Source organism: Heteronotia binoei, chromosome 6, assembly GCF_032191835.1.
Source record: "Heteronotia binoei isolate CCM8104 ecotype False Entrance Well chromosome 6, APGP_CSIRO_Hbin_v1, whole genome shotgun sequence".
In the NCBI taxonomy this organism is placed as follows: Eukaryota; Metazoa; Chordata; class Lepidosauria; order Squamata; family Gekkonidae; genus Heteronotia; species Heteronotia binoei.
The window spans coordinates 112,190,178-112,203,781 of record NC_083228.1 but is presented as its reverse complement, the minus strand read 5'-3'; the positions used below and the strand labels follow the sequence as shown (position 1 = coordinate 112,203,781).

Below are 13,604 nucleotides of genomic sequence, written 5' to 3'. Positions count from 1 at the left end.
AGCAATTAGAAGCAACAGCGCTGCCACCGCTTGTTCATAGCATGTATCATTATTGTTTATGCCAGAAGTGATCCCATAGTCTGTTCTGTGATTCCTTCCTTGTTTTGCATTGAATGTTTTCTCTTGTAATGACATTGACTAATGCAATTTCAGGCAAAGTTGTTATCTTAAAGAATTTGTATCTGCCAGCATTTTATCCATAGGAGTGATTTTTTTTAAAAAAATGAAATAATATTTTATATATGCTGGGGTCCTTTAAACATCAGTGAAATCTGAAAGCAACACGAAAAGGTATTTCATTTGTGTACACAGACTTTGTGTACACAGAGACACAGACTTTGAAAGGCTAGATCACTGTAATTATTTCGCCTCGTCTCTGAAACTCTGAAAGCCTCTAAAAGTTGCCCAAAGGTGAAGTGGCAGGTCAGGTCAGAGGATCCCCACCCCCTGCATAGCACTAGTCCTGATGTAACAGATGGAAAATTGGCTACGTTCTCCTCCCTTTGCTAGCAGAAATGTTCTTCCAGGGCCCATAATATTTTCTAATAATGCTGCTGAATAGTGACCCAGGAAGAGACCATAGCCTCTGCCTGCAGTAGCTTGCAGATGCCCATGGTGGCATCTTTGGAGGCACACCAAGGCTACAACTGCAATGCATAGACCATGAATCTCATCTGACTACTGATCCTCCCCCCCACCAGTTTCCCTTAGGTGACCATGGTGGCTATTGCAAGTGTACTGACACAAGGACCGCTGCTGCTTGTATATTTTCTCCCCTCTGAAAGCAGGGCAGCCATTTCACTATGTAAGCGCGATATGTCCCAGTTTTTGTAAAGGAAGCCTTACAATTAGTAGCTTGCTGATAAGAGATTCAGGATGCAGTCCCCCAGAACCATTGCCTGTGCAACTCCCTTAGAAATAAATTAATTCAAAAATTAATTTGGGCTAATGTACAGAGTCTATCCTGTTATCTTCTGGTTAGTATGACCAGTCCTGCTGATAGCCACCATGGCTCCATGGTTAAAAAATCCACCTGGTTTTCCCATATGACCCTGATCCAAATCAAATTTTGTAAGTAAAGAAATCACTTTGCTGGATGTTTCCATGGATCTGTAATACTAATATCTGCACATCCATCTATCTGTCCATTTGTGGCAGCTGTAAATAATAAGAAAATAAAGCTGGAAATCTCAGAATTGCCCACCAGCTTCAGGATGCTCATTAGAGTTTCAGGGCCAATGAAAGGAACTAGGTTATCTCCAGATTTCCCCCACCACCACCACCACTATTTACAATGGAAGGTAAGTTCTAACTTTTGCTTTATATTTTATTCATTTATACCCTCCCTTTCTCCCCCAACAGGGACTCAAAGTGACTTTACATCATACTCGTCATTCATTTTATCTTCTATTCCTCATTCATAAACACTAAAGTAGATTAACATTCTGTTATCATGCATGGAAAAGTGAGGGGGGTCTTCTACTACTTGGATAGATCCTGAAGAGATACTAACTCTCCCATTCTGTTCATAATATTAACAAATATTTGCTGCTGTGCTACTGTTAGATACATTCCAAGTTGCTGACTAAGATGGATGAGAAGGAATTGAGACCAAGACTGACACATAAAAGAGGTTGTGGAAAGTGTGGGAAAGAGGAGGAGAAATTAAGGAAGGATTTTTAAAATTTTGCTACAACACACTAACTGCCACCCCTTTGAAAGATCTGGCTGTGCAGACAAAACTATGGAGGTAACCATAGGCTGATGGATATAATGACCTGGGAATAACTATTTTGTCCTGGCTGGCCTGGCCTTGCTGTAATGCTGGATTGGTTGATGGCTTTAGCAGCATCTAATCATTAAGCAAGACTTTCCGTCAACCTTGCAGTAAATGTTATAAAGGCCTGGCCAGCAGAGCCTGATTATCATGTTTACTGTTCTCAGCCTTCCTTGTGCCCCTTGTGGTTGCAGTGCAGAAACGCATTAGAAATAAAAATGCAGCATGACATTGGCTTCAGGGGCCCTCCAGCTGACCTAACCCCTGGGAATCTTGCCCCCACAGTCCCCTCACCTTGTCAGCCATCTCCCATGAAGACTGCACTCTTGGGGAGATAATAGCAAACTGAGGGATGAAATGATGCTATGGTTAAAAGTGGGTAGCAGCATTGGGACCCATACTGGGGAGTGACACAGGCGAATGAGGTCCAGATATGAAAAGTCCAGAAATGGTAATGGAAGGTTTCTGGCCATATGAAGATTCTGAGACTGAGTTCATAGTTTCGTCTATATATGATCTAGTGAAAATTTCAATATATCATTAGAACAAAAATTGTTCCATAAGTACTACCAAATTCAATTTTTATTTACTTCATATATATCCCACTTTTTCCTAATAGGGACCCAAAGTAATTTGCATCATTCTCCTCTCCTCGGTTTTATCCTCACAACAACCCAGAGAGGCAGGTTAGGCTGAGTGTGTGAGTAGCCCAAGTCACTCAATAAATTTCCATTGCTGAGTTGGGGATTCAAGTCTGGGTCTCCAGATGGTTGTAGAATAGTAGTTTAACCACTATACCATACTGACTGACCATATATATTTATAATCAGAAGTATGGCATTGTTGTATTTCTCCAGAGTCCACCTGCTATTATGCCCACAGTTAACCCTGCCCTGAGGTCTTACCAGATATTAATCAAAATCATAGAGTTGGAAGGGATCTCCAGGGTCATCTAGTCCAACTCCCAGCACAATGCAGGACATTCATAAGTACCTCTCCCCTATACACCCAGTGACCCCTGCTTCAAGCCCAGAAGATGGCAAAAAGAAGAAGGTGGGGGGAGGACTCTTCAAGATCCTTGGCAGAACTGGCCTGGAGAGGAATTTCTGCTAGACCCCAAAGTGGCAAATGGCATTTCCCTGGGCATTTAAGAAGGGGCCACGAGAACTAAGAACTGATGAAAATCCTCCTGCCCTCATTCTCATGATCTGCCCAAGTTCACAGAATCAGTATTGTTGTCAGATGGCCATCTAGCCTCTGTTTAAAAACCTCCAAAGGAGGGCAGCCCACCACTTCCTGAGGAAACCTGTTCCATTGAAGATCCGCTCTAAATGTTAGGAAGCTCTTCTTAATGTTTAGTCGAAAATTATTTTGCTTTAACTTCATCCCAATTGTTCTAGTCCACCCTTCTGGGGCAACAAAACAACTCTGCATCATCCTCTATATGACAACCTTCAAGTACTTGAAGATGGTGATCAGTCATGACCTGCCTTACAACTGGTCTTATGAAAGTCACAGATGGGTTAAGGTAGGCCCTTTGAAACCTCTCTCTTATACACCTGGGAATGGTCAAAACTGTAAGCTCTTGAAGCTAAGCAGATATAGACTTGATCACTCTTTGGATAGGAAAACCTTGGCGCTTTGTGTAAGCCGCTAGGAGCTCTCTAAAGAGGATAAAAATTATAATAAAAGGAAATACATAAGGGAACGCTCAAAAGGCTCCACGGAACACTGGCATAGCCATGTTCACTTCCTGTGGCAAAACAAAACAGAAGTTCAGTTGCACCTTTAAGACTGGCAACATATTGCCAGTATGAGTGTTCAATAACCTCGGTTTTGAGATACAGTGGGGAAAGGCATTTACCTCACTTTACTGCCCCCTGTAGTTTTCTGTAACATTGAGGTAAAACAGCTTTCTTCTCACTGTAAAGAAGTGAGCTGTGTTTAACAAAGTTCATTCTGGAATAAATATGAGGTGCCATGCTCTACTGTATAGCAGCTGTGTTCCCAAGTACCAGTGCAAGGAAGTTGCTTATTTCAGTGTTGAAAACAGATCCCTGATCATCAATGTTTAATTGTTTATCTTCAAAACAATATCTGGAATTGGAACTTTGGGAATAGATTATCAGAAATGCAAGAATGTGCCAGCTTGTCTTTACAATCTAGAGCCTGATATTTGATACTGTTTGAATTTGAGCTACACATTCCAACAAATTGGTTGGGTGCTGACGGCTTATCACATCTGTGCTTCAGTTGACTACAGAGGGAAATGAGGGAAAGCATAGGTTAATCAGAATGTTTGTTGGGTTTTTTGGAATAGAAAAGCTTTATTGGTAAAAGTTCAAGGTACAAAGGTGGTAGTACATCAGCAGATGCATAGCATATACCAATATATAGTGAGGAAGTGGATACATACAATGTTAACCATTAAAAAACTAATTACAACAGTAGTTGGCATGACATTAATATAGCATGGTGTGAGTCATTAGGGTTTCTGCTGTCTTTTGAGACTTTATCAATAAAGGGACGCCATTTACACACAAAGTCCGAGGAAGCGGTCCGGGAGGAGCAACGAGGATCTAAGTCATAGGTGAGCTTATCTAAGACAAAATAATCCCATAGTTTCAGCCACCATGCCTGTCTCGAGGGAGGGGTTTGTTGCTTCCAAACCAGGGCAATTGCAAATTTAGCTGCCACGAACATATGTGAAATTAGTTCCTCCATGTGCTCAGGAATGCGTGAGGTGCCTACAAGGTTCAGGAGAGCGTACTCCGGCGTGAAAGGTGGGGAGTATGAGGTGAGGGCATGTACTTCTTGGTAAATTAGCCTCCAAAAGCTTTGTATAATGGGGCAGAGCCACCAGGAGTGAAAGAATGTGCCTCTCTGGCCGCAGTTCTTAAAACAGAGGGGCGAAGTAGAGAAGGAGTGTGATAATTGCACCGGGGTCTTATACCAGCGCGTGAGAACTTTAATGGCTTGAAGTTGCACGTTCATTGCCTTCGTTTTATATATGGAAGAACTCCAAATAGCCTGCCACTGCTCTTTGGTTAGCTCAGTACCCAGATCTCGGTGCCAGGCCCCTTGATAGGAGTGTGGTTTTATGTCAATGGAGTGAAGTAGCAGTTTGTAAATTTTCGATATCAAACCTTTAATAGGGGCTGAGTCATTAAACAAAATTTTTTCAAAATCACCAAGATGAATCCGCAAGGGAGGGCTAAAGAGATGAGTATCTAATAAATGTCTGAGTTGCAGGTATTCAAACCAAGAAAGTCAAATTTCAGAGTTTGCCTCTAAGGTCACTTTATCTTTCAGTATCCCCTTGGAGAGGACATCAACAAAGCGAGTCAGCCGCAATTGTCTCCATTTTGAGAAAGAGTTTTTATACAAACCTGGAGTAAACCAGGGTTGGCCGACAAATGTGGCTAGGGGGGAAGTTGGAGGGGCTAGCAGATTGCAGTGTTTGCGCCAAACTTGTAGGAGAGAAGCTAGAAAGGGATTCGAGGAAAGAGAAGATTTAACTCGTCTAGAGACACCCCAGAGCTCCTCCTGAAAAGAAGAGGTCTTGAGATAAGAATTTTCAATCAGCTTCCAGTCCGCCACATAGGAAGGCCTGTAATATTTTATCAAGGTAGAGAGGATGATAGCATCGTGATATCTGGAGATGTCAGGGACCGCTAAGCCTCCCATCGAAGTAGATCGCCTGCAAGACGCAAAGTTGAGTCTTGGCTTCCGGTGTTGCCATACAAATCCGTTCACTTGAGCCTGCCATTTATATAGCAAAGGGGCCGGGATACATAAAGGGACAGCGCGTAAATAAAACACTATCTTGGGTAAGATCAAAGATTTTACTAGATAAATGCGTTCCAACAAAGTGAAAAATTTTTTGTCAGAGAGGGTTAGAAGGGAGTTGATAGAGTCAGAGATTTCAGTCTGGTTGATGGAAGAAAGGGTATCAAAATTTAGAGGGATGTAAACTCTGAGATGCTTCCAAGATTTTGTGACCCATTTGTATCTATAGTGTTTTCTGATAAAGGCGATAGAAGCAGAGGATAAAGAGATGGGATGTAGAAGGGATTTATCAAAATTTATAGTGAGGCCAGAAGCTGCGGCAAAATCAGACAAGTGAGAGTGGATTGCAGGGAGCGATGAGGAAGGACTGATGAGGTATAGAGTTATATCGTCTGCGAAGAGGCTTAGCTTAAAAGCTTTAGACATTACCGGGACGCCATAAATTCGAGAGTCATCCCTAATTTTAATAGCAAGGGGCTCAATTGCAAGAGTGAATAGGAGAGGTGAAAGAGGGCACCCTTGGCGAGTACCTCTGGACAATGTAAAGAAGTCAGAGTTAAGATTATTAATCCATAGCAGGGCTGAAGGGGAGTCTATAAGATTACGAAATTTGGGACCAAAATTCATTCTCTCAAGTAGGGAGTGGAGATACAGAGGCTTGACCGAGTCGAAGGCCTTCTCTATGTCTATAGATAAGATGCAGGCATCACGAATGGCCTTAGATTTGCAGTGGTGAATTAAATTCAGCGTTTTTTGGGTGACGTCGGTTAGGTCACGATTAGGAATGAAGCCTGACTGATCTGGAGCGATATAACTTGCTATAAAGCTATTTATCCGTTTAGTTAAGATACTAGCAAAAAGCTTGTAGTCAGTATTCAGGAGGGATATCGGTTGGTAGGATGTAGGGTCTAATTCATTCCTTCCCTTCTTGTGCAAAACAATAATCTTGGCAAGGTTCCACGACTGTGGAGTAGAGCCAGTATCCAGGATATGGTTAAAGAGGGACAATAAATATGGGGAAAGTGAGGGGCCATGGGCTTTGAAAAATTCAGAGGTGAAACCATCAAGGCCCGGGGATTTATTTGTACGCAAGGATTTAATGGCTTCAGCAAGTTCCAGTTCATCAATGGGATGGTCTAGATAGCTTCTATGAGGTTCTAGTATCGTGGGGAGAGAGTAGATAGATTGAAAGAAGGTAGAGATCGATTCTGAGGATGGGTTTTTGGATTGGTATAGGGAGGAGTAAAATTGCTTAAAGACTTTCAAAATGGATTTTGAGGAAGTGCATAAAGTACCGTTGCGGTCTCTAAGACCCTTTACATCTAAATTAGCGGCTTGATGCTTGGCTTTCCATGCCAAGAGCCTTTGGAATTTAGGGCCTCTGAAGCAATAAGCCTGTTTAGTGAATAATAAATTGCGTTTGATACCCTGCGTTTCCAAAGCTTCTAGCCGTTTCCTTTCTTCTTGTAGATGAAGGCAGATTTTTTTGTTACACGTCTGCTTATGCTGAAGCTCAAGGTCTCTAATTGTGGCAGTCAGAGTGTTAATAAGACACTGTCTTTTTTTCTTTCACGCAGCAGTTAATGCAATGATCTTGCCTCGCAAGACAGCTTTACACGCGTCTCAGATCGTTTAAAGATGGAGATCATCAGAAAGATTATGTCTAAAAAATTCTTTAATTTCAGAATGTTTTTAACATGGACCTAAACAACAAAATGGACCTTAAAAAATGATTAAGAGCCCCGTGGTACAGAGTGCCACAACCTGAGTTCTATCCCCGGCAGAAGCTGGGTTTTCAGGTAGCTGGCTCGAGGTTGACTCAGCCTTCCATCCTTCTGAGGTTGGTAAAATGAGTACCCAGCTTGCTGGGGGGGAAATGTAGGTGACTGGGGAAGAAGTCTGCTGTAAAAACGTTGTGAAAGCAACATCACCCCAGAGTCGGAAATGACTGGTGCTTGCACAGGGGACCTTTCCTTCCTTCCAAACAACAAAATGGTGAAAAAATATATAGCAAGTGGCATGAGGTGAGGAACATGCTGGAAGAGTTTTGAGCAGAGAACTTCACATTCCTTATTCTTAGTAGTGGCAAGGGAGGCAAGGGTTTTTTATCTGTATAGAAAATCCTGGTTTTTAAAAGGGGGTTTTAAGGTAGGGTCTGAAGATCTGCTGCTTTTACAACTGATCTCCAGGGGGCAGAGATCAGCTACCTTCGAGAAAATATATCCTTCAAAACCTCACTGGTTGAATTATCACTCATACACAAAAAGTGTGTAAACAAACATTTAGTGCACAGTTTATAATAAGTCCATACAGCAAAATAATACAACGAACACCCAAGCAATGCTCCCCCAGACTGTTTTCTAAAGTCACGTCTCAGAGACACTGCCTTTAGCCACTTATTGCAGTTCAGAATCTGGGTGGAGACAGGGGCGTCGTTCTGCACCACTTCTCACAAAGAGATCAAAAGACCGTATTTCCTAGATTTCCTACGGTTTCGTTAGTTTTACCCTTCATCAGTCTTCTCTCAATGCTGTTTTAACTGGAGCCACAGTACAAAGAATTCAATCACAGATCAATGCATACATGCTCAAGTCTCTGCTACCAGCTCTCCAGTAGCAGAGACTTGAGCATGTATGCATTGATCCGTGATTGAATTCTTTGCATTGAGAAGAAGCATTGAGAAAAGTTACACCAGCATTGATAGAAGACTGATGAAGGGTAAAACAGCATTGAGAGAAGACTGACGAAGGGTAAAACCAATGAAACCACAGAAAATCTAGGAAATACGGTCTTTTGATCTCTTTGTGAGAAGTTGTGCAGAACGACGCCCCTTTCTCCACCCGGATTCTGAACTGCAAGAAGCGGCTGAAGGCAATGCCTCTGAGACATGACTTTAGAAAATAGTCTAGGGGAGCATCGTGTGGGTGTTCGTTGTATTGTTTTGCTGTATGGACTTATTATAAACTGTGCACTAAATGTTTGTTTACACACTTTTTGTGTGTGAGTGATAATTCAACCGGCGAGGTTTTGAAGGATATATTGTGCTTAATACACCGGTACCTGTGCTATTGTATGCCCTCAAGAAAATGGCTGCTTCGAAGGGTGGACTATGTGGCATTATACTATGCTGAGGCCCCTCCCCTCTCCAAACCCTGCCCTCTCCTGGATCCACCCCCAGAGTCTCCAGTTATTTTCCAACACAGAAGTGGCAGCCCTAGGATTGGTTTGTGTGAAGTGCTGGCATTTTCCAGAATCAGAATCCTATGAAGGGTGAAGGAGTTCTTATCTGTCAAAGCATTTATTAAGTGCTGTCAGTAAATAGGGTTGCCAATCTCCAGATGGTGACTGGAGATCTGTTATTACAAGTGATCTCCGGATGACAGAGATCAGTTCACTTGGAGAAAATGGCCACTTTGGAAGGCGGACTCTATGGTGTTATACCCCACTGAAGTCCCTCCCCTCCCCAAACCTCACCCTCCTCAGGCTCCACCCTGAAAATCTCCTGGTATTTCCCAACCTAGAGATGGCAACACTAGTGTTCAAAGTACTTCATGTATGTGATTACAAAAATTTTAAGAGCCATGGTAACAAAGTTAATATTATTACAAGTGAGGAGGACCTGTAAGATTTCCAGGGGGTTCCTTTATCCCTCTTTTCTCTCCCTCTCACTGCTGTTAGGCTTGTTGCAGCTCCTGGCTTCAGTTCCCAGGCCTGCTGTGGCTTCTCTCCTCACCCCCCTCCCCAGCTCTCACGAAGCATGCAAGGCACAATGACATCACCTGGTAGTGACGCCATCGTGATGGCGCACTTTGTGCAAGTGTTATTTCTTGGCTCTGATCACTCAGAGCCAAGAAAGAATGCTTGGTCAGCCCCTTGCCCAGCCCTCTCCGGCTTCAGAGGGAGCTGGGCAGGGGCTGCATCCTTCTTTCTTTGCCCTGAGCCATCAGAGCAAAGAATGGCATGGAGTATCAGGGTCAGAGGGGACAGGGAGGGGGTGCCTGCCCCTGCAGTGAGGTGGTGCGCTAGGCATCTGCCTACCTAACCCACTCCTATGCACTGACCCTGCAAAGGAGGTCCTGCCACAAAAAAAGTCCTATTTTCCCCACACACACACATTGTTACTGTTGCCTAGCCCTAGAAGAAGTAGGTGTGTTGTCTGGACATGCAGAGAAAACACTTTTGGTTGGGGGGGGGGATTTAACTCCCCCATGTCTTTTTAATTGTTTTCAGATTTATTTTTTTGCAAAGCTGAGGTGTCCCCCAAGTTTACAGAAGTATCTGTTTTCTTTGTCTGTGGCCCTGATCCATGGATTTAGATATCCACATATGAGGCCCCCACTTTGCTATTAGAATATAAGGTTATTATCCCCATTTTACAGATAGAGGATTGTGAGTAATACACACACACACAGGGGGCTTTCTAAATGCAGCAGATTACATTTTGATGTCCACTTTACTAAACCAGCTTACAATATATTACTTCTTTAATGCTTAATTTTTTATGGTTCAGCTCTGCTTTAGGTATGGCCTTAAATAATGATTTCGGCGTTAAGAGTGAAATGAAATCCTGACCTCATGGCAAATTGTTGTTGACTTCTATTATTCCCAGGATTTCAGTACCCCCTCTCCACTTTTTTAAAAAGGTAGTTTTTCCTTCTTTTATTGTCTTTTTTTGTCTCCTCTCAGAAAGACTCTTGACTATTGTTGCCCAGGGTCTGGAACAGCTGATTAACGTTACTTTAATGGGGTATAGGAAAACCTTGTATGCAGCAGGTACTCTAGAAGTCTCGCAATTTTGTTAGGATAATAATGCTACAAAATTCCAATGGAGAACTGTTTTCCTTGTCTCTTTTGTTGGCATTTATAGGTTGGAGAGGGGGTGCAATTCCCCGACCATGTCACATCCAATTACCTTTGGATAAAGTTTCTTCATCTGGGGCCCACGATGCTTTACTATGAAATTGCAGTTACTTTGGTTGAATTGAATAACATCAATGGCTTGTTTCTATGGTTTCAGCCAATCTGTTGCTGAACAGTGATGAAAAGGTGAAACTTAAGCTGGTTGCTCCTAGAGGTCACAGTCCCCCCCCCCACTCCACCTCCCCTCCTGAGCACTGTCTCCTGACAAATCGGACTGACAAGAATCCCCTCTCACAGCCCCAAGAGGAAAGAAGAGAGACCAGAAAACACTTCAGAACTTCCCCATTTCTTGGGATTTTTCAGAATTGCTTGAACATTAGTAACAAAGAGCTGGTGTAGCATTGCAGCTGGCAGCACATGTGTTTGGAAGGGTGTGCTTTGAACAATATCTCAACTTTGAATTCTTTGTAGCCACAATCCTAAGCACCCTTACTAGTGATCCAGTGTGGTTAAGAGTATAGGACCAGGAAGTAAAGGTAAAGGTAAATCCCCTGTGCAAGTACCAGTCGTTTCCAATTCTGAGTTTTCGTGGCAGACTTTATACATGGTGGTTTGCCATTGCCTTCCCCATTCATTTACACTTTACCCCCAGCAAGCTGGGTACTCATTTTACCTATCTTGGAAGGATGGAAGACTGAGTCAACCATGACTCCAGCTTTCGCCGGGATTGAACTCGGGTCCTGAGCAGAGCTTGGACTGCTAGGTGACCAGTTTCTTATGTGGAAAACTTATGAGGCATGTTGTCCAAAAGTCCATATAGCCGAATTCAAAATAAAACAGCAGTGCATACGCCCTGGAAGCACTCAGTGGCAAGAGTCAACATCAAAGAGCCGAAGAAAAGGCACCAATAAAAAATTAACTGGATGCTTGGGCAAAGATAAGATTGTCTTTCACGTGGCACTAAAAAAGGCTGGGCTCTGCCAGGCAAATTGCCATTGGGAGGGCACCACAGAAAAGGGCTAGTGGTGATCTCATGACCCTTGTAGACTTAAAAATCAGTAAGGGGTGTCCTACTGAACTCAGTGAGACTTATTTGGAAACAAACCTGCTTAGGATTGCAGTGCTTATGGAACTGAATTCAGCTGGCATATCTCTGAAAAACCATGTCATTCTTTTTTGTCTCTAAACTTTCTGAATCACCCACAATTGCATATGTATCTGCAATGATTATCCCCTTTCACAGGGTGCTTCTCAGGTTTACTGAGACAATGTATGGATGTGTTTTGAAGCCTACTCGAAATGCCCTCTATAAATATGCAACATAAAAATATGTTATGCTTTACTCTTTTGCAAAAACGTGATGTAAACTGCCACAGTTACACCCCTCATTTACAAGGAAGAACGGGCTGAGTGTTTACAGGAGTTCTTTCCCATTGATAATTTTTGAGAGCTTTCCAAGCAATGCCTTTCTCAATGGCCTGATCCCAGTGTAATTTCTCTGGGCCAAGTGGCAGTTGCTAACAATGTGCCCCAAACTTTCTCGGCTCTCCCTTATTGGAGGAGAATTTGAAATAGGTGAATGAAAAGCTGCTTAGTTCTCCCAGCAGACTTTGAACGGGCAAACAATAGAGGCAGGTTGAATTGGGGAGGAAGCAAAAATATGCTGGAATTCCTGGTGCTGGATCGCAAAAAGCAGCTCTGGAGTTCTTAACATGAAGTACAGCCATAGAAAGGGGAATCTTCCCTCAGTTTTTAAGCATGCAAAATGTAACTGGAATGCTGTTGTGTGAACAAAATTACCCTTTTTGTTGCAAATTTAACAGAAAGATTATAGCTAAAATTAAATAGGAAGTTGCAAGCAGCCAGAAACCAGATTTTTGCGGCAGGTGGAGTGTTTTGGGCAGCTGCTATTTGGGAGCCAGGACTGCTCTTCTGAATAGTGTTACCTACCTGCATGCTTTCTTGCTTTCCTATAATCTATATGTATTGATTGGATTAATATCTTGTCTTTCAGCAGAAAAACTCTTAAAGGTGATGCAAAAAAGTAGATCTGTCTTTTCTCTCACATACAATTTGTAACAAATGTCCCCAGAATTTCTGACCACTTCGGGAAGTAGAAGGCTGCATGCATAAAACAATCCATACAGATCACTATTTATCCCCAGAGATATTAAGATGATGAAACCCAATCACAGCAACTGTGTTATGTAAGCTTGTGCACTCAGGGAAATTTACAGTCCCAATTTGCTGCACTGCATGATCAATGTAGAGTCATTTTTATAAGGGTGTGGAGTCCTTGTAATATCACAAAGGATGCTTCCTCTGTTGCCCTCATGGCTGGTGACAACAAAATGTGTAGGGTCAAACTGAATGCTCAAGTGCATTGCAAAATACACATTGACAGTATCCAGAGTGTGTGGAAGGGAATCAGGCAATTCTATAAAAACAACTTTCTACACCCCTGTTCTAGTATGCTTCATGTAAGATCCCTAAAGAGGTCTCTTGTAGCACTTTAAATACTAACAAATTATGCTAGCATCAGTTTTCATTGACTAGAGCCCATGGGATTCTATTCCACAAAAGCTCACACTAGAATATAAACTTGTTAGTCATTAAGGTGCTGCAAGAGTTGTGTTTATTTTCACTGCAAAGAACTAACAGACTGGTACTCTCTGGATTCCTTTGCCTCCTAACCACCTCATCCTCAGCTAATTCAGCACTTCTTTCGCAGTAGCACTTGGAGAGAACTTTCTTCAGTTGAATAAATGAAGTTCTGACTTATACTTACTGAATCAAACCCATTGTCCATCAAGGCCAGTATTGTTCAGTCATATTGACAGCAGTTCTCTAAGGGTTTCAGGCAGAGGTCTTTCACATCACCTACTGTGGTCCTTTTTAATTGGAGATACCAGGGATTGAACCTGGGACCTTCTGCATGCAAAGCAGATGCTCTGCCAGTGAGCCACAGCCCCTCCCTTGTACTCTGCATATTGGTTGTTTACCAGGAAGGGCAGGGGGAAGGAGGAGGATGTTCTGGGGAAGAATAGGCTTGGGGAATAGATGGGATAGGTCATCATAATTAGAAGATTAAAGATCAACAAGGGTGAACATCTGGGTATGAGGTATGAGCAGGTAAATAGTGATCTAGTGGGATTCAAGAACTACTGCATGATTTTGT

At 42.6% G+C, this 13,604-nt stretch overlaps 1 non-coding gene across 1 annotated transcript; it reads right to left on the bottom strand.

The window, feature by feature from the left end:
* Positions 1-13,326: 13,326 nt before the first annotated feature.
* Positions 13,327-13,398, bottom strand: TRNAA-UGC (transfer RNA alanine (anticodon UGC)). Its single transcript has one exon. It is a non-coding gene; the product is annotated as a tRNA-Ala (tRNA).
* Between the last annotated feature and the right edge of the window lie 206 nt (positions 13,399-13,604).